This window comes from Manis pentadactyla, chromosome 14 (genome assembly GCF_030020395.1).
Source record: "Manis pentadactyla isolate mManPen7 chromosome 14, mManPen7.hap1, whole genome shotgun sequence".
Taxonomy (NCBI): domain Eukaryota; kingdom Metazoa; phylum Chordata; class Mammalia; order Pholidota; family Manidae; genus Manis; species Manis pentadactyla.
The window spans coordinates 47,032,507-47,051,811 of record NC_080032.1 but is presented as its reverse complement, the minus strand read 5'-3'; the positions used below and the strand labels follow the sequence as shown (position 1 = coordinate 47,051,811).

The 19,305-nt window shown below is 38.5% G+C and overlaps 1 long non-coding RNA gene across 1 annotated transcript in view; it reads right to left on the bottom strand.

Moving 5' to 3' along the window:
* The window catches only part of LOC130680681 (uncharacterized), an 80,761-nt gene that overhangs the window by 4,293 nt on the left and 57,163 nt on the right, over positions 1-19,305 (bottom strand). Inside the window, exon 4 of the long non-coding RNA XR_008993719.1 lies at positions 9,217-9,309. This is a non-coding gene — a long non-coding RNA (uncharacterized LOC130680681). The remainder of the gene's footprint in view (positions 1-9,216; positions 9,310-19,305) is intronic.

Sequence of the window (19,305 nt, the reverse complement as noted above, 5' to 3'; positions counted from 1 at the left end):
TCTGGCTAACCAATCATCTTCCGGGGCCATACAGGGAAATGTAAAGTTGGTAAGTGAGAGAGAAGCCATATTGTTTGAAAAGGTTAGCTTTTTACTTCTTTGCAGATTTATGCCCTGTGGCTTCTATGCCCAGCATTTGTCTTGAGGTATCTTTACCACTTGGAGGAATTATGATACTCGGTAAATTCGATATATGGCACGAATTCTATTTAAGGGTTGTAATTAGGAAGGAAGAAGAAAAGCTATAGAAGTAGGAGACGGAAGAAAACATGGGAAGATTGATTATTTCTTTGACATATCTTCTTGTAGAGTAACTTAAGCATGTATAGGTTTTAAACTACTAATTAAATTGTGCGCACACATTAACATAATAGGAGTACAGTTACATAACCAAAGCAGACCTATAATTACCAGCCATCTCCAGTGAAACCAAGAAAACCAGTTAGGCACCTTAGGCATTTGTGAAAATTTATCTATGATATGGTGGATAATGTCCAACTGAACTTGAACAGTCTGAGAGAAATCAGACAAATTAAAACAACCCATTCCTGGGAACTGTTCACATCCCATATGTTCTTTTAACAGTAAATAGTCTGTAGTTGTAAGATTTTGGAGCACTAAAACTTGCACTTCTCCTAATTCTTGGTTGAGTTTCAACAGTATAGATCCAGTCAAATTTGTTGTTTTACTGTATGCACAGGCCAGCTTAGATATCTCCTTCTTCATTCCCATGGCAAGTCCAGGAACAGGTGGGATGAATGCAGCTACAACTGTAGCAGCGCCTGGATCTTTCTTGAGGTTTATTGATGATCATCTTCTGGTATGACTCTACCAGAGAGTGCTGAGGTTGGAAGTTCTTCTTTATATAGTATCTTAGTTCATTTTCTGGGTAGCCAAATTATGCTTTGATCCTCTGTATAAACACAAACAGACCCTTTGCCCACACTTTGATATGCCCTTTATACCATTGTGTAGAACTCATTGGAGGTCACCACACAGGAACTGCTCTTTTTTTTTTTTTTTAAGAGAAAGGAATATTATCAGAAAAATGTACCTCCATAGCTGATCATCTGACACCCTTTAAGTGATCAAAATTAAGGATATTTAAAGCATGCATTAATCGTTGATTTACAGTTAGTTTTATCCTATCAGGGAGTAATCCCCCTTTTCTTTCTTTCTTTTTTTTTTTTGTTATCATTAATCTACACTTACATGAAGAATATTATGTTTACTAGGCTCTCCCCTTTACCAGGTTCCCCCCCTTAAACCCCACTACAGTCACTGTCCATCAGCACAGCAAAATGCCATAGAATCACTACTTGTCTTCTCTGTCTTGCACAGCCCTCCCCTTTCTCCCACCCCCTATGGATGCTAATCTTAATACCCCCCTTTTTCTCCCCCACCCCCTTATCCCTCCCTACCCACCCATCCTCCCCAGTCCCTTTCCCTTTGGTACCTGTTAGTCCATTCTTGGGTTCTGTGATTCCCCTGCTGTTTTGTTCCCTCAGTTTTTCCTTTGTTCTTATACTCCACAGATGAGTGAGATCATTCGGTATTTCTCTTTCTACACTTGGCTTATTTCACTGAGCATTAATACCCTCCAGCTCCATCCATGTTGCTGCAAATGGTAGGATTTGCCCTCTTCGTATGGATGAGTAATATTCATTGTGTATATGTACCACATCTTCTTTATCCATTCATCTACTGATAGACATTTAGGTTGCTTCCAATTCTTGGCTATTGTAAATAGTGCTGCAATAAACATAAGGGTGCATCTGTCTTTTTCAAACTTGATTGCTGCGTTCTGAGGGTAAATTCCTAGGAGTGGAATTCCTGGGTCAAATGGTAAGTCTGTTTTGAGAATTTTGAGGAACCTCAATACTGCTTTCCACAATGGTTGAACTAATTTACATTCCCACCAGCAGTGTAGGAGGGTTCCCCTTTCTCCACAGCCTCGCCAACATTTGTTGTTGTTTGTCTTTTGGATGGCAGCCATCCTTACTGGTGTGAGGTGCCTCATTGTAGTTTTAATTTGCATTTCTCTGATAATTAGCGATGTGGAGCATCTTTTCATGTGTTTGTTGGCCATCTGTATTTCTTTTTTGGAGAACTGTCTGTTCAGTTCCCCTGCCCATTTTTAATTGGATTATTTGTTTTTTTTTGTTGAGGCATGTGAGATCTTTATATATTTTGGACGTCAAGCCTTTATCGGATGTGTCATTTACAAATATATTCTCCCATACTGTAGGGTTCCTTTTTGTTCTATTGATGGTGTCTTTTGCTGTACAGAAGCTTTTCAGCTTAATATAGTCCCACTTACTCATTTTTGCTGTTGTTTTCCTTGCCTGGAGAGATATGTTCAAGAAGAGGTCATTCATGTTTATGTCTAAGAGGTTTTTGCCTATGTTTTATTCTAAGAGTTTAATGGTTTCATGACTTACATTCAGGTCTTTGATCCATTTTGAATTTACTTTTGTATATGGGGTTAGACAATGGTCCAGTTTCATTCTCCTACATGTAGCTGCCCAGTTTTGCCAGCACCATCTGTTGAAGAGACTGTCATTTTGCCATTGAATGTCCATGGCTCCCTTATCAAATATTAATTGACCATATATATTTGGGTTAATGTCTGGAGTCTCTAATCTGTTCCACTGGTCTGTGGCTCTGTTCTTGTGCCAGTATCAAATTGTCTTGATTACTATGGCTTTATAGTAGCGCTTGAAGTTGGGGAGTGAGATCCCCCCTACTTTATTCTTCTTTCTCAGGATTGCTTTGTCTATTCGGGGTCTTTGGTGTTTCCATATGAATTTTTGAACTATTTGTTCCAGTTCATTGAAGAACGTTGCTGATAATTTGATAGGGATTGCATCAAATCTGTATATTGCTTTGGGCAGGATGGCCATTTTGATGATATTAATTCTTCCTAGCCACGAGCATGGGATGAGTTTCCATTTGTTAGTGTCCCCTTTAATTTCTCTTAAGAGTGACTTGTAGTTTTCAGAGTATAGGTCTTTCACTTCTTTGGTTAAGTTTATTCCTAGGTATTTTATTCTTTTTGATGCAATTGTGAATGGAATTGTTTTCCTGATTTCTCTTTCTGTTGGTTCATTGTTAGTGTATAGGAAAGGTACAGATTTCTGTGTGTTAATTTTGTATCCTGCAACTTTGCTGTATTCTGATATCAGTTCTTGTAGTTTTGGTGTGGAGTGTTTAGGGTTTTTTATGTACAATATCATGTCATCTGCAATAAGTGACATTGTAACTTCTTCTTTACCAATCTGGATTCCTTCTATTTCTTTGTTTTGTCTGATTGCCATGGCTAGGACCTCCAGTACTGTGTTAAATAGCAGTGGGGAGAGTGGGCAACCCTGTCTAGTTCCCGATCTCAGAGGGAAAGCTTTCAGCTTCTCGCTATTCAGTATGATGTTGGCTGTGGGTTTATCATATACGGGCTTTATTATATTGAGGTACTTGCCCTCTATTTCCATTCTGCTGAGAGTTTTTATCATGAATAGATGTTGAATTCTGTCAAATGCTTTTTCAGCATCTATGGAGATGATCATGTGGTTTTTGTCTTTCTTTTTGTTGATGTGGTGGATGATGTTGATGGATTTTCGAATGTTGTACCATCCTTGCATCCCTCGGATGAATCCCACTTGGTCATGGTGTAAGATCCTTTTGATGTATTTTGAATTCGGTTTGCTAATATTTTATTGTGTATTTTTGCATCTACGTTCATCAGGGATATTGGTCTCTAGTTTTCTCTTTTGGTGGGGTCTTTGCTTGGTTTTAGTATTAGGGTGATGTCATAGAATGAGTTTGGGAGTATTCCCTCCTGTTCTATTTTTTGGAAAACGTTAAGGGGAATGGGTATTATGTCTTCCCTGTATGTCTGATAAAATTCTGAGGTAAATCCATCTGGCCCGGGGGTTTTGTTCTTTGGTAGTTTTTTGATTAACACTTCAATTTCGTTGCTGGTAATTGGTCTGTTTAGATTCTCTGTTTCTTTCTGGGTCAGTCTTGGAAGGTTGTATTTTTCTAGGAAGTTATCCAATTCTCCTAGGTTTCCCAGCTTTTTAGCATATAGGTTTTCATAGTACTCTCTAATAATTCTTTGTATTTCTGTGGGGTCCGTCGTGATTTTTCCTTTCTCATTTCTGATTCTGCTGATTTGTGTTGAATCTCTTTTCCTCTTAATAAGTCTGGCTAGAGGCTTATCTATTTTGTTTATTTTCTCAAAGAACCAGCTCTTGGTTTCATTGATTTTTGCTATTGTTTTATTCTTCTCAATTTTATTTATTTCTTCTCTGATCTTTATTATGTCCCTCCTTCTGCTGACCTTAGGCCTTATTTGTTCTTCTTTTTCCAATTTCGATAATTGTGACATTAGACCATTCATTTGGGATTGTTCTTCCTTCTTTAAATATGCCTGGATTGCTATATACTTTACTCTTAAGACTGCTTTTGCTGTATCCCACAGAAGTTCTGGCTTTGTGTTGTTGTTGTCCTTTGTTTCCATATATTGCTGCATCTCCATTTTGATTTGGTCATTGATCCGCTGATTATTTAGGAACGTGTTGTTAAGCCTCCATGTGTTTGTGAGCCTTTTTGCTTTCTTTGTACAGTTTATTTCTAATTTTATGCCTTTGTGGTCTGAAAAGTTGGTTGGTAGGATTTCAATCTTTTGGAATTTACTGAGGCTCTTTTTGTGGCCTAGTATGTGGTGTATTCTGGAGAATGTTGCATGTGCACTTGAGAAGAATGTGTATCCTGTTGCTTTTGGATGTAGAGTTCTGTAGATGTCTGTTAGGTCCATCTGTTCTAGTGTGTTGTTTAGTGCCTCTGTGTCCTTACTTATTTTCTGTCTGGTGAATCTGTTCTTTGGAGTGAGTGGTGTGTTGAAGTCTCCCAGAATGAATACATTGCATTCTATTTCCTCCTTTAGTCCTGTTAGTATTTGTTTCAGACATGTTGTTGCTCCTGTATTGGGTGCATATATATTTATAATGGTTATATCCTCTTGTTGGACTGAGCCCTTTATCATTATGTAATGTCCTTCTTTATCTGTTGTTACTTTCTTTATTCTGAAGTCTGTTTTGTCTGATACTAGTATTGCCACACCTGCTTTTTTCTCTCTGTTGTTTGCTTGAAATATCTTTTTCTATCCCTTGACTTTAAGTCTGTGCATGTCTTTGAGTTTGAGGTGAGTCTCTTGTAAGCAGCATATGGATGGATCTTGCTTTTTTATCCATTCTATTACTCTGTGTCTTTTGATTGGTGCATTCAGTCAATTTGCATTTAGGGTGATTATTGAAAGGTATGAACTTATTGCCATTGCAGGCTTTAAGTTTGTGGTTACCAAAGGTTCAGGGTTAGCTTCTTTACTATCTTACTGTCTAACTTAACTCGCTTGTTGAGCTGTTATAAACGCGGTCTGATGATTCTTTATTTCTCTCCCTTCTTATTCCTCTTCCTCCCTTCTTCATATGTTGGGTGTTTTGTTCTGTGCTCTTTTTAGGAGTGCTCCCATCTAGAGCAGTCTCTGTAAGATGCCCTGTAGAGGTGGTTTGTGGGAGGCAAATTCCCTCAACTTTTGCTTTTCTGGGAATTGTTTAATCCCTCCTTCATATTTAAATGATAATCGTGCTGTATGCAGTAGTCTTGGTTCGAGGCCCTTCTGCTTCATTGCATTAAGTATATCATGCCATTCTCTTCTGGCCTGTAAGGTTTCTGTTGAGAAGTCTGATGATAGCCTGATGGGTTTTCCTTTGTAGGTGACCTTTTTTTCTCACTGGCTACCTTTAATACTTTGTCCTTGTCTTTGATCTTTGCCATTTTAATTATTATGTGTCTTGGTGTTTCCCTCCTTGGATCCCTTGTCATGGGAATTCTGTGTATCTCTGTGGTCTGAGAGGCCATTTCCTCCCCTAGTTTGGGGAAGTTTTCAGCAATTATTTCTTCAAAGTCACTTTCTATCCCTTTTTTTCTCTCTTCTTCTTCTAGTACCCCTTTAATATGGATATTGTTCCATTTAAATTGGTCACTCAGCTCTCTTAGAATTCTTTCATTCCTGGAGATCCTTTTATCTCTCTCCTCATCAGCTTCTCTGCGTTCCTGTTCTCTGTTTTCTAGTCCTTTAATGGTCTCTTGCATCTCGTCCATTCTTTTTTGATGTCCTTCCAGAGCTTGTTTTTTTTCTGTATTCTCCCTCCTTAGTTCTTGCATATTTCTCTGCAAGTCCATCAGCATGGTTATGACTTTTGTTTTGAATTATTTTTCAGGAATACTGGTTAAATCTATATCCCCAGTTTCCTTCTCAGGGGAAGATGTAGCAGATGCCGAAGCTGTGTGGGTTAGTCTTGTCTGGATCAAATTTTTTTGCCTTTTCATGTTGATAGGTGCTATTGACTGTCAGCTGGGAGAGCCAAACTTTCCACTTGCTACTGGCCTTTCTTTACTGGGACAACTGCAACCCCTAGTGGCTTGTGTTGTGCAATTGTGTGTAGACTGGGTCTTTTTGTCTTGCCCAGCCGGTATGGAGGAAGCTCCCTTTTGAGGGCATGGCCAGTCTTAGGCTGCTTCTCTGCTGTGGCCGTGCCCCGGAGGGGTAATGGACCAGGGGCTGTTTGGCTGTTTACCTCCGTGAGGGGTCTCAGAGCTCTTGCCCAAGGGGTTAGTGCGCCTGGGTTTCCCTTGAATTTCTAGCTGCTGGACTGTGACCTGGGTTGTTTCGGTCCAGCTGTTGCGTCCTTGTCCCTTTAAGAGTTTCAAAAAGCACTCACTTTTCTTTGTCACAGGGACATCAGCTTCGGAACCCGCTCAGAGGTCTTGCTGCCCTGTTTCCCTAGTTTCTAGCCCTCCATGCATGCACTGTGTCTGCACTCTGGTGCAGGTGGCTGCGGCTGGGTGTTCAGCAGTCCTGGGCTCCCTCTCCCTCCCCGCTCTGACTCCTCTCCTCCCACCGGGAGCTGGGGTGAGGGGCGCTCGGGTCCTGCTGGGCTGGGGCTTGTATCTTACCCCTTTCACCAGGTGCTGGGCTCTTGCACGTGTGGATGTAGTCTGGCTGTTGTCCTATGTCTTCTGGTCTCTCTTTTAGGATTAGTTGTATTTGCTGTATTTTCAAAAATATATATGTTTTCAGGAGGCGATTCCCACTGTCCTACTCATGCAGCCTTCTTGGCACCACCCCCCCCTCTAGATTTCTTATATTGATTTCTAGTTTAATTCCATTTCAGTCATAGAAAGACCTTTCATCATTTCAGTGCTCTTATGTTGATCAAGATCTCTTTTATGGCCCTGACCATCTGTGGTCTCTCTGGGTGACAGTCCCATGTGCATTTGAAAAGAATGTGCTATTGCTAGGAATATTGTTCCATAGAGCTCAATTAGATCAAGTTTAATAGAAGTGTTTAATTCTTCTACATCCTTATTGAATTTATATCTACTTTTTTTCTATCAACTACTAAGAGTATTGAATCGTTCAACTGTTTTTTTTTATTTCTTTATTCTTCCAGTTCTATTAATTTCTGCTTTCTTTTCTTGAAACTCTGTTATTAGGTGCATACATATAGGGTTATTGCATCCTCTTGATCAATTAATCACCTTATAAAATTTTCCTCTTTAACCTTGGTAATGGTTCTTGTTCTGAAGTCTTGTTTGGTCAGTGTTAATACAGACACTGCCATATTTCTTTAACTAGTGTTTTTATGGTTTGCATTTTCCATTATTTTACTTTTAAACTCTTTATGTGTCTACATTTAAAGTTGGCTTTTTATAGATAGCATATAGTTAGGTTTTTTGTTTTTAATCCTATCTGACAATCTCTGCCATTTAATTAGAATGTTTAGACCATTAATATTAAATTTAATTATTGATATTGCTGTGTTTAAATGTTCTATGTTGCTATTTTTATATCTCTGTATTACATCATTTTATTTCCCTTTTCTTCCTTATTCTATATTCTTTAATTATTCTATTTATCTACATATGTATATTCCTTTTTTTAAGTTATTATTTTATTTGATTTATCATATTTGAAAAAAAATTGGTAAATACTACTTCAACTATATTTTTGTTCTGTCATTTCTCTCCTCTCCTGCTGAGACTCCAGTAGCACACATATCATCTCATTTCTTGCTGTACCGCAGATTGTTAGTATGTTTTTCACCTTGATCTTTTTCCTTCCTTCATTTTGTGTAATTTTTATTGATATCCATCCAAGGTCACTAATCACTAATCTTTTGTTCTGCAGTGTCTGTCAAATCATCTCCTAACTCCATTCATTGTATATTTATTTCACAAGTTACATTTTTTTTTCACCTTCAGAATTTTCCCTGGCATCTTTTTTTATACCTTCTACTTCCCTCTTCTTTATAGTCATGATTTCTTCTACTTTCTTGAACATACAGAACATATTTATAATAGTTACTTTAGCATATTTGTCTGCTGGTTCCATTACACCTCATTCCTTGTTCTGATTCCATTGTTGACTTTTCTCCTGATTAATGGTTATATCTCCATGCTCCTTTGCTTGCTTGAAAATTTTTATTGGATGCCAGATGTTGTGAAATTTTCATTATTATTTCTTGGGTTTTCTTGTATTTCTTTAAGTAGTACTGGAATTTGTTCTGGTGTGCAGTGAAGTTACTCAGAATTAGCTGGGTCTTTTCAAAACTTACTTTTAAGCTTTGGTAGGAGAGGTCCTAAGCAGCCACAATCTAAGGCTAAATTAATCTCAGTTATGAAGGTAATACTCTTCTAAACTACACTATGCCTGTGCATTTACAGGGTCCTTCTGGTCTGGCTGGTAGGAATACAAATGGTTCCCAGCAGGATATGAACTATAGGAATTATTACATCTACTGCTTTCTCCTACTCCTCACTGGGGTGTTTCTTTACCTGGGGTTGGATAGTTTCCTCCCCCATTGAACAGATTCATATTCAGCTAAATACTATGAGAGTCCTTCTCCAGTCAGCTCTCTCTTTACCTCTCTCTGTGTATCTCTTTGTATCTCTGTCTATCTATCTTTATCTCTCTGTGCAACTCCTTTTTCTCTAGTACTTTGCCCTACAAATTCCAGCTAATATGCCTCACTAATTCCAATCCCTATGTCCTCAATTTGGTGAGACTGTCAGACTTTCTTTGAGTCACCCCTCCCTTTGCTGTGCCCTTGGAAGTTGCCTCCAGGCAGTAAGCTGGTCCAGTCATAGACTCACCTTGTTCGCTTCTCTTCTTTCAGGGGTCACAGTCCTGAGGTGTTTGCTCTCTGATGTCTGGAAATCATTATTTCCCATATTTTGACAGTTTTCCTAGATATATAGGTTAGAAGGGAAATCTGGTCCCAGTTACCAGTTATTCCATATTGACCAGAATCAGACATCACACTATACTATTTTATCAGAACTCATTTCTGCCATCATATCTTACAATATCTGTTAACATAATCTTTTCTCTCTTTTCTTCTCTCTCATTATCTAGGTCAATATTGTTGTGCTCTTTGGAAAGTCTCAGTCTATTTCATGTACTTTTTTTGTTCTTTTGGCAGTTTCCCTAGTAATTATGGCCCATATTTTGTTTTATTTTTACCCATCAGTTTGTTAAATTTACCAGTATTTATATCTTCACCCCAAACTAGATAATTACTCCAGAAAGTTGTTTTTTTTCATTTTTCTTTCCACCTACCTCCTTCCTGCCCCCTGATTGCTGTTATATTATTGTCATCCAGAACTTCTGATCTGTATTATTGTTATATGTTTTTTATCTTATTTGTTTAGACCATGGTAGACATGATTAAGATTTTCTCCTGCTTTCTTCCCATATTGCAGAGCACTGTCCTGTATTTATTTGTCTCTTTTCTCAGATACTTTAAAAGAGAATGATTCTGTAGTGAAATTTATGAAGTCTTGCATGACTGAATATAACATTATTTTGCTTTCATTATTAAATAACTTCTTTTCTAGATCTAAAGTTGTCTTCTGATTTGTTTTATTGCATCACCCTGAATATATTACTCCATGGTCTCCTTTGTCCTGTATTATTGCAGTTTGCTTTTATCCTATGGCAGGTATTGCATTATTACTTTATCAAGATTTATGGGTTTTTTTCTTCTTGTTTGATGCTTTTCTGGTGTACCCAGGAATGGCCTTTAAAAATCTTCTTAGTGTGACATTCCACTAAACCTCTCTTCTAAAGTTCTACATCTTTTTATAAAATTGTTTACAGAAATGATCATTTCCTTTGAGTAAATGGACAAATAGGAATACTCTGCCAAAAGATACATTCTGAAGTACTGAAGAGAAAAGAGATACCAATGTTTTGGGTTAGGTTGACAGGAGAGAATGATACAGACTTGGTCTCATTAAAAGCCGCTCCCATGCCAGGAAATCTGCTACCTTATGGGATTGGAATTGGGTGGTGGAAACTGTGTGGTGTTTTCCTGTGTACGGTTCTTCTGTTCTGCTTAAGGGCCTTATTCTAACTTTGCTTAATGAAAGAAATTCCATCTGTGAGCTGGAAGGTTATTGACTAGTATTTCTAATGTCTGGTCCTGTTTAAACTGTTAATTTATTTTGGGACGGTTATGAGTAATTTAGTAGGAATATGGGAAAGGGCAAATCAGGCAATGTTAATATTTTACCACAAAAATCTGGAACTCTTAAAATACCTTTACCTCAGATTTATGATTTACTTCCTTTTAGAAGATTTTTTGAGCATTCTCTGACAGCTGTTGTATTACTTCCTGGCACCTATCTTCCACCTCTTCCTTTGGACGACTACTCTTTCTCTATTCCCTACAGTAACGGTAATTAATAAATGTGTCTCCTCTTGACGCCAGTGTGCCCTGCCTCAGGTAGTGTTTGAGCACTGTCTTTGACCAAATCTAGGATAATGAGATTCTCTCTCCTGGGAATGTGAATCATGAACAAACCAGTGAAAGAATGGAAAAAAAAGTTCAAAAATTTTGGAGAGGCCCTTGTTCCTGTCCTTCCAAGCCTTGTTTGTACAAATTATCCTTCATCTATGAGCTACCCAATATCCTTCCCATAAATTCCCTTCTTTCCCCTTTGCTTGTGCAAGCCAAAATTTACTGTGGTTTCTTGGAAAGAATTCTAATTGATAACCGGATGTGTTTAAGAGTTGGCTGCAGGAAACAGATCCTCAGAGACAAGTGCAATGTTTGTTGGATAAAGATAAAATGAAAGATATGAAGTCTTTTGTTCTTTTATAGGGAAGAAAATTAGCATTCCAAGGAACAAAATTCACCATCAGCTGATCAAGTGATGGTCTGCTATCATCTGAGATCTTGTGTGCAGCTCTGGGTCTCTAGGTACATGCGGCCATAGCATAGTTTAATGGGGATGATTTAGGGGAAAAAAATCATAGTGTAGGATAGTGATTTTGAATAGGATTGAATAATTTAAAGCAAAAGAATGACAAGAAACAATGTCAAAATTCTTGCCTTATGGCAAAGGATGACACTCCTATGTGAAACTCTTACATGCTCTGCATACATTCAGATCCATGGGTTTGCAATTACCAAAAAAAAAAAAAACCTGAGTAGTTAATATAGAGTTGCTGAATTAAAAGAGTAGAATACACAGCCTCATCAAAACACCTCTTGTAGCACTGGCATTGTTCTTTTCCCCATAGTCCAGGAAAGGAAGAGCAGCTGGCCCACTACCACCTACCTGATGGCTGACACAGCTGGGGCTTGAAGCAGTTTAAGGTAGATGCCAGAGTCCTTGTTCCTTGATACTATGAAAATTCTTCCTAATGACCCCAAAAAGAGCTTCTGGGCTTTCATCTAGATTATTATATTCCAACGTTTTCCCTGGAAGATGAGAGAGGTGAAATCAGGATCTGTAAAAAAGTCCTACTAAACTGATTGGAAGTCAGGACCTGGAAAGAGAAATATCAGTAGACTGGTGACAAGGAAGATTTTCATGGTTTGTTTTGGAAAATATCTGCCAGTGGATCTTGCAGAAAGGACAAAAAGCCTGCAAACCATCTGTGCCCGCTGTGGATGCTCAGCCAAATGTCTCCCCCACAGTAGAAACTGGCAGCCGATCCAGCGGACGAGAAGGCTCCGCTCCTGATGAGAGGCGATTTCTGTGACCATCCCACCGCTTGCTTGGGGCCCCTATGAATACTGTATGTATAGTGTGGCAGTAATAAAAAACAGTACAATGATACGAAAACACAAATTTCCAAGGTGGGCCACTATTAAGTGGCCAGCAGTGGTGACCAGCCCTGAAGTTTTAGAATGACACAAATAGCAGAAAGGAGCCAGACACGTCCCCAAGGGGCAAGTTGTTCACCCTGGACAACTTTTGTCATAGGAGGGGCAGTACAGATTTTTTTCTCATGGATTAGTAACTTTTCTGCTTAGGATTCATCTTTTTTTTTTTGTCTGTTAGCAAAAATGCATCATCGTGATACACTTATTGCTTCATAATGATCAATCAATAGTTCTTCCAGAAAAGCCTTATCAAAGTGAAGGATGTAAGACAGAGAGAAAATCCCCATGAGTTTCAGAACTCACACACACCCTCATCTACAAATAACTTGTTGTATTAAATGGCTCAATGAAGCCTTAATTCCAATGTCAGCTGGATAAAGTTACTCTGCCAAGCGAGGGAGATCATGTATATCCTGAAACAGAAAAAAAAAAAAAGTGGGTGCTGTATTTCCCCAAGTCAAAACACACAGAACTAGTAACCAAGGACTCAGAGATGGGGTGGTGCCTTTTATATTCATACAAAATGACCCGCATTTTGAATATTTAATCCTGCCCATGAATCTGGCATGTGCTGAGTCAGAGGTTTTAGTGGTCAAGGTTGAACGGCTCTACCAGGAGATACACCCTCTTGTGACTCTATATTGGAAGCTGAGGCTCGCCATTCAGCCACTGTGCTCTCCTTAGGAAAGGTGCTCAGGCACTGAGAGTGGAGACTGACCTTTGCTCTCACGAGTAAACAGAATTGCTTTGGGATACAGAATTAAGAGGACATGGTTTGAACCCAGATATTCCTTATGAGCCTCTTCTACTTTCCATCCCAGTGGGTACAATTATCAGAAAACTACTACAGACACAGTATCACAATCACTTATTCCCTTAGGGCATGAATATTATGTCACACTTAGAGGCAAAAACACCCAACCAGCTAAGGGACTGGCTAAAGGGCACAGAAATGTGGAATATGTTGCATAGAAAAAGAGTAAAAATACTAGCTATAGCCTTGTGAGCAGCTGACCAAATAAACATCAAAGTATTTCCAGGTATGCTCCTACTTGCTCTGTCTTTCCTGTCTCTGCGTTTTGACTACTGTCTTATGCTAGAGTTGTGGGTGGTGGTTACATTTATCACATCACCTGTGGATTGTACAATAATGAGATGGAATGACCTTGGGACTAGGAGAGAGAGACCAGTGGTGGAAGCCATGTACAAGCCCCCGCCGCCCAGCCCTTCGGGAATAAGGATGAGTGTTTGCTCGTCAGTACTTTTCACCTTCCCTTTGGTAATGACATGCTCCCTTCCTTTTAGGGACTCCATTTCCTCTATTCTATGAGGTCCCTGTAGGATTTGCAATCCCTTGGCACATGAACTGAATGGGGACAAAGAGGTAAATAAACACCTGCCAATGTGACTCTTGAAGGGCCTGATGCCACATTGCCCAGAGCTGGAGCTCAGCCCTTGCAGCACCCTGAGGACCCTTCTCCAAATGAGTCTCTGTGGCTTCCCCGCTTACTATTCTTGCAGAGGCCTTATAGTTGGACAACTCCTGGGAGTTTGTGAGCTTTCCCATAGCCCAAGTTCGTTTTTAACACTGGGGATCAAAAAATCTAACTTGACACCTTTTCTTGATCTATTTCATAGACTCTTATACACTGACACCATTCTCACATCCTGTTGTCTCATACTTCCTCCTTATTCTTTTGGATAAGGCATAAAATTAGACTGGAAATTAGATATAGCACAAGGTAGCCATTGACCTGGGCAAGTCACTAGTCTCTAGAGGCATCAGAGTCTTCATGTACAAAATAAGGTGATTTTTACTCTGCCTCGCTCATGGAATGGTTATGGAACTAAATTATGAGTCATATGAGATGATATTTAGAGAGACATAGGTACAACATATGGCACTTAGAGGCACAAATCTAATTAGGACAAGCTTTTATTAGAAGGCTGTTTCTCTGGATTTACTCTCAGTTGGCACCAGAATATTGCCCCAAAATGGTTGGGCTTAGTCTGTCCAACCCAGGTACATATTCATTATAAGACTGTCTCCTATATGAAGACTTCCCCAGTGACCATGCACTTCTTCCTTCCAGGAGAGCAATCTTTGTTTTTCTGTTCTTTGCCTTAGAGTCTCATAGCATTTTGCACCATCCACACACCACACTACAATTCAATACTTGCATGTCTTTCTTTCACCAGTTAAAAGTTGAAAGTTCTTTGAAGATAGTCACTACATCTTATTTATCACTGTACACTCTTGCATTCATTCAGTTTTTAAATTAAATAAAGAAATTAAAATGAAAGGTTATGAGGACAAAGGAAAGCTAATAATGTCAATACTAACTTTCCCCTTTGCAGCACTGAACATGATGTTAATGAATGCTGCACTGCTGCACTGCTCTTACTGGCAATGGGTGCATGGTACCCTCCAGAAGGTGTTACTCTCAGCCATGGTGGGAACGTTTAGAAGGAACACTTTAAAAAAAAGAGGCTCCAGTATGGTTTTTCATATCAGGGCAAATATAAGCACAGTTCATTTTACTGTACTGTTCTCTACTGCACTTTGCAGATAATATGTTTTTTTACAAATTGAAAGTTTGTGGTAACCCTGCATTGAGCAAATCTATGGGTGCCATTTTGTCTAACAGCATTTACTTTGTGTCTGTGTGTCACATTTTGGTAATTTTCACAATATTTCAAACTTTGTCATTATTATTAAATTTGTAATGGTGACCTGTGATCAGTGATCTTGGGTGTTACCAGATATTGTTTTGGGGTGACACGAACCATGTCCATATAAGACAGCAAACTTAGTCAATAAATGTTGTACGTGTTCTGAGGGCTCCACCCACCAAGTGGCTCCCCCACCTCTCTCCCTCTCCTCAGGCCTCCCTATTCACAATATTTAAATTAGGCCAATTGATAACCATACAATGATCTCTAAGTGTCGGAGTGAAAGGAAGGGTCACACGTCTCTCTCACTTTCAATCAGAAGTGAAGAAATGATTAAACTTAGTGAGGAAGGAATGTTGAAAGCTGAGATAGGCCTCTTACAGGAAACAGTTGGCCAAATTGTGAATGCAAAGGGAAAATTCCTAAATAAAAAAATGCTACTCCTGTGAACACATGAATGCTAAGAAGGGAAACAGCTTTATTGCTGATATGCAAAATATTTTAATGGTCTGGACAGAAGATAAAAATTGCCTTAAGCCAAAGCCTAATCCAGAACAAGGTCCCAACTCTCTTTAATTCTATGTAGACTGAGAGAAGCTACAGAAGAAGAGCTGGAAGCTAGTAGAGGTTGGTTCATGAGGTTTAAGGAAAGAAGCCATCTGCACAGCAAGAAAATGCAAAGTGAAGAAGCAAGTGCTGTTGTAGAAGCTGCAGCAAGTTATCCAGGAGACCTAGCTGAGATCATTAATGAACACGCAACACTAAATAAGAGATTTTCACTGCAGATAAAACAGCTTTCTGTTGGAAGAAGATAGCACCCAGGACTCTCATAGCTGAAGGGAAGTCAATGCCTGGCTTCAAAACTTCAAAGGACAGGCTGACCCTCATTAGCTCTCAAGAGCTAAGCAGTGGTGACTTTAAGTTGAAGCTGATGTTCATGATCATTCTGAAAATCCTCGGGCCCTTATGAATTATGCTAAATCTACGCTGTGTGTGCTGTCTAATATAAACAGAACAATAAAGCCTGGATGACAGCACATCTACTTATAACATGGTTTACTAAATGTTTTAAGCCCACTGCCGAGACCTACTGCTCAGGAAATAAATGATTCCCTTCAAAATATTACTGCCCACTGACAATGCAGCTGGTCACTGGAGAGCTCTGATGGAGATGGACAATGAAATGAAAGCTGTTTTCATTGCCATTAACACACCATCCATTCTGCAGCTCATGGATTAAGGAGTCATTTCAACTTTTAAGTCTCTTTATTTAAGAAATACATTTTGTAAGGCTTTAACTGTCATAGATAACCATTCCTCTGCTGGGTCTGGGCAAAGTAAGTTGAAAACCTCTGGAAAGGATTCACCACCCTAGATGCCATGATGATCATTCATGATTCATGGATGGTCAAAATATCTGCATGAATAGAGGTTTGGAAGAAGTTGATTCCAACCTTCATGGATGAATTTGAGGGGTTCAAGATCATTGGAAGAAGTAATGGCAGATGTGGAAACAACAAGAGAACTAAAATCCGACCTGGGCCTGAACATGTGACTGTTCAGTCACATGCTACCATCTCATGAAACTTGAACAGATAAAGAGTTGCTTTTTATGGAAGAGTAAAGGAAGTGCTTTCTTGAGAAGGAATCTACTCCTGGTGAAGATACTGTGAATTTTGTTGAATGACAACAGGATTTACAATATTACAAAAACTTAGTTGATAAAGCAGCATCAGGGTTTGAGAGGATTGACTCTCATTTTAAAAGAAGTCTGTGAGTAAAATGGTATCAAACAGCATCACATGCTAAGAGAAGTTATCTGTGAAAGGAAGAGTCAGTGCATGTGGCACACTTCATTGTCTTACTTTCAGAACTTGCCGCAATCACCCAACTTCAGCAGCCAGCACCCTAATCGGTCAGTGGCCATCAACACTGAGGGAAGACCCTCTATCAGCAAACAGATGATGACTCACTGAAAGCTCAGATAATGGTTAGCTTTTTAACAGTATTTTTTAAATTACATACTTTCTGTAGACATATGCTACTGCACACTTAATAGACTACAGTATAATGTAAACATAACTTCTATATGTACTGGGAAACCAAAAAATTCATTTGACTCACTTTATTGGATATTTGCTTTATTGTGGTGGTCAGGAATGGAAGCCACAATACCTCTGAGTTATGCCTGTATTTTGTGGAAGAGTTTGATAGAAAAATCACCTTTCTTAATGACATCAGGAAACATTCCCAGTGCTACTATGGCTACCACACAGTGTCACTACAAACCGTAAACACCTAGACTACCCCTGTGATGACCAGAACACAGGGATTTATTACTGGAATAGTTCTTTTAACATTGGTTGTAAGCTGTATTCCAACCATCTGTGGACTGTACCAGTAAGTAGCTTATCCTGGCACTGCTTTCTGAGAGGCCAAGGTTAATATGGTAAAATATTATGGAACTTTTTTCCACACGAATCTGCGTAATATACAAGAGAGTTTTATTTACTTTGTGCATGTGAACTTGGTTCGTTGAGACCAGGGTCCCATAAATGGGGGAATCAATAGTATCGACCAGAGCAAATTGATAGACATGTCCCTTAGTATGGGGGCTAAGAAACACGTTAAGAAAAAGGTTTTAGATTCTCTTAAATAATGTTTATATGAGTTGCAAGATCAAGTAAGATCTCAATTTGAACTAACTTCTCTGTTCCATTAAAGGAATAAGCAATAGTTTAATTATGGGATTGTGGGATAGCCAACTTTTTATTTAGTTTCACTTTAAAACCACTCTGAGTCAGTCTTTATCTCTAAATACCGTTTCTCAGAAATTGAGGGAAATGATGTTTGAACAAGAGGCTGGGAATATTTTAATTTAAGCTTAAAGTTTTAATTTCAGCCCTATTTTTGTTCAAAGTAATTCAGAGTACATATATATATCACTGTCATATATTTGCAATGAAATCTTGATAATCAATGTTGATTTTACTCTGTCTTGGTAGAAACAGGTGTCACCCTATGCAAATTAAGATCAATGTAATTTGATAGAATGAAAAGAGCTTTAGCATGAAAACAAACTTAACTTCAGTCTAGGTTCAGTCACTTAATAACAGTATGACTTGAAGACCAAGTCTAAGTTTTGGCATCAAAACAGTGAGGATTTTTAAAATGCTGATTGGTATTTTGGAAGGATTAAATGAGAAAACCAGAAGTAAAGGTCTGGCTCATAGTCATAGCTGATCAATTTTATTTTTGCTTTTATTATTGTTTTCTAAGAAAGGAATGGAAGGAAAAAAATCATAGGGCTCAAGAGCAAGTAGGTGAGAGAGTAGCCACAGATCACTGGAAGGGAAAATAAAAATATGTGGGACCACATTTTAGTTTTTCCCATTTAATGGGGGAGAAGGAGTGAAAATGATATCTTCTCTGGTCTTATGTGAAGTAGACATGACTGCCTGTCAGTTGTACCTTGCCTGACTTCCAAAACCTCCATCACTGTGCCAGAGCTTCGGTGTTCTAGGCAATGGCTAAATGTATATTTCTTGACATTTGTTATATGAAATATGACTTCTATTTAAAAGGTAGAAAATGTGATTTTCTTTTAGCTTTCATGATTTAAGAAAGAAGTCTCCCCTTGTACAATGTTAAGAAAAATGAATTTCAGTGTTTTTAGGTGAGAAAGTATTCTCTATTTTAATTTCACTAATTAATTTTCACTAATTAAATTAATAATTCACTAATTTAATTCCAGTAATTAATTTCACTAATTAAATTAAATTTCGATTAGTTAGTTAATAACATAATCCTTTCTTAAAAATTTCAAATTCATGAGACATCTATTAATACAGGGCTCACTTTTTGTTTAGTTTATTGTATTTTTTTTCCCAGTCTGTACCATGATCTTTGATATGTATATCAGTTTTCTATTGTTTCTCTAACAGAGTACCACAAACTTAGTGTCTTAAAACAACACAAATATATGATCTTACATTTTCATAGGTTACAAGTCTGACAGTACTCATTATGCTAAAATGAAGGTATTTCTGTTTATTTTACCAAAGGGTTGTATTGCAATCTGATCTGGAGACTCACAGACAAAGACAAAAATTATTTCCTTGCCTTTCCAGGTTCTAGAGGCTGTCTGTCTGCTTGGCCTGTGGCCCCCTTCCCTCCGTCGTCAAAGCCCGCAATGGTGAGTGGCCTCTTCCTCACACAGCATCGCTGTGACTGCTGCTTTCTTGTTCCACTTTTAAGGACCTGTAAGATTGTATTTGGCCCACCCAGATAATTCAGTATACTCACCCAATCTCATTGCAAAGTTCCTTTTGCTACGTAAGGTAACATATTTATAGATTGCAGAGATTATGATATGTATATTTTTCAGGGAAAG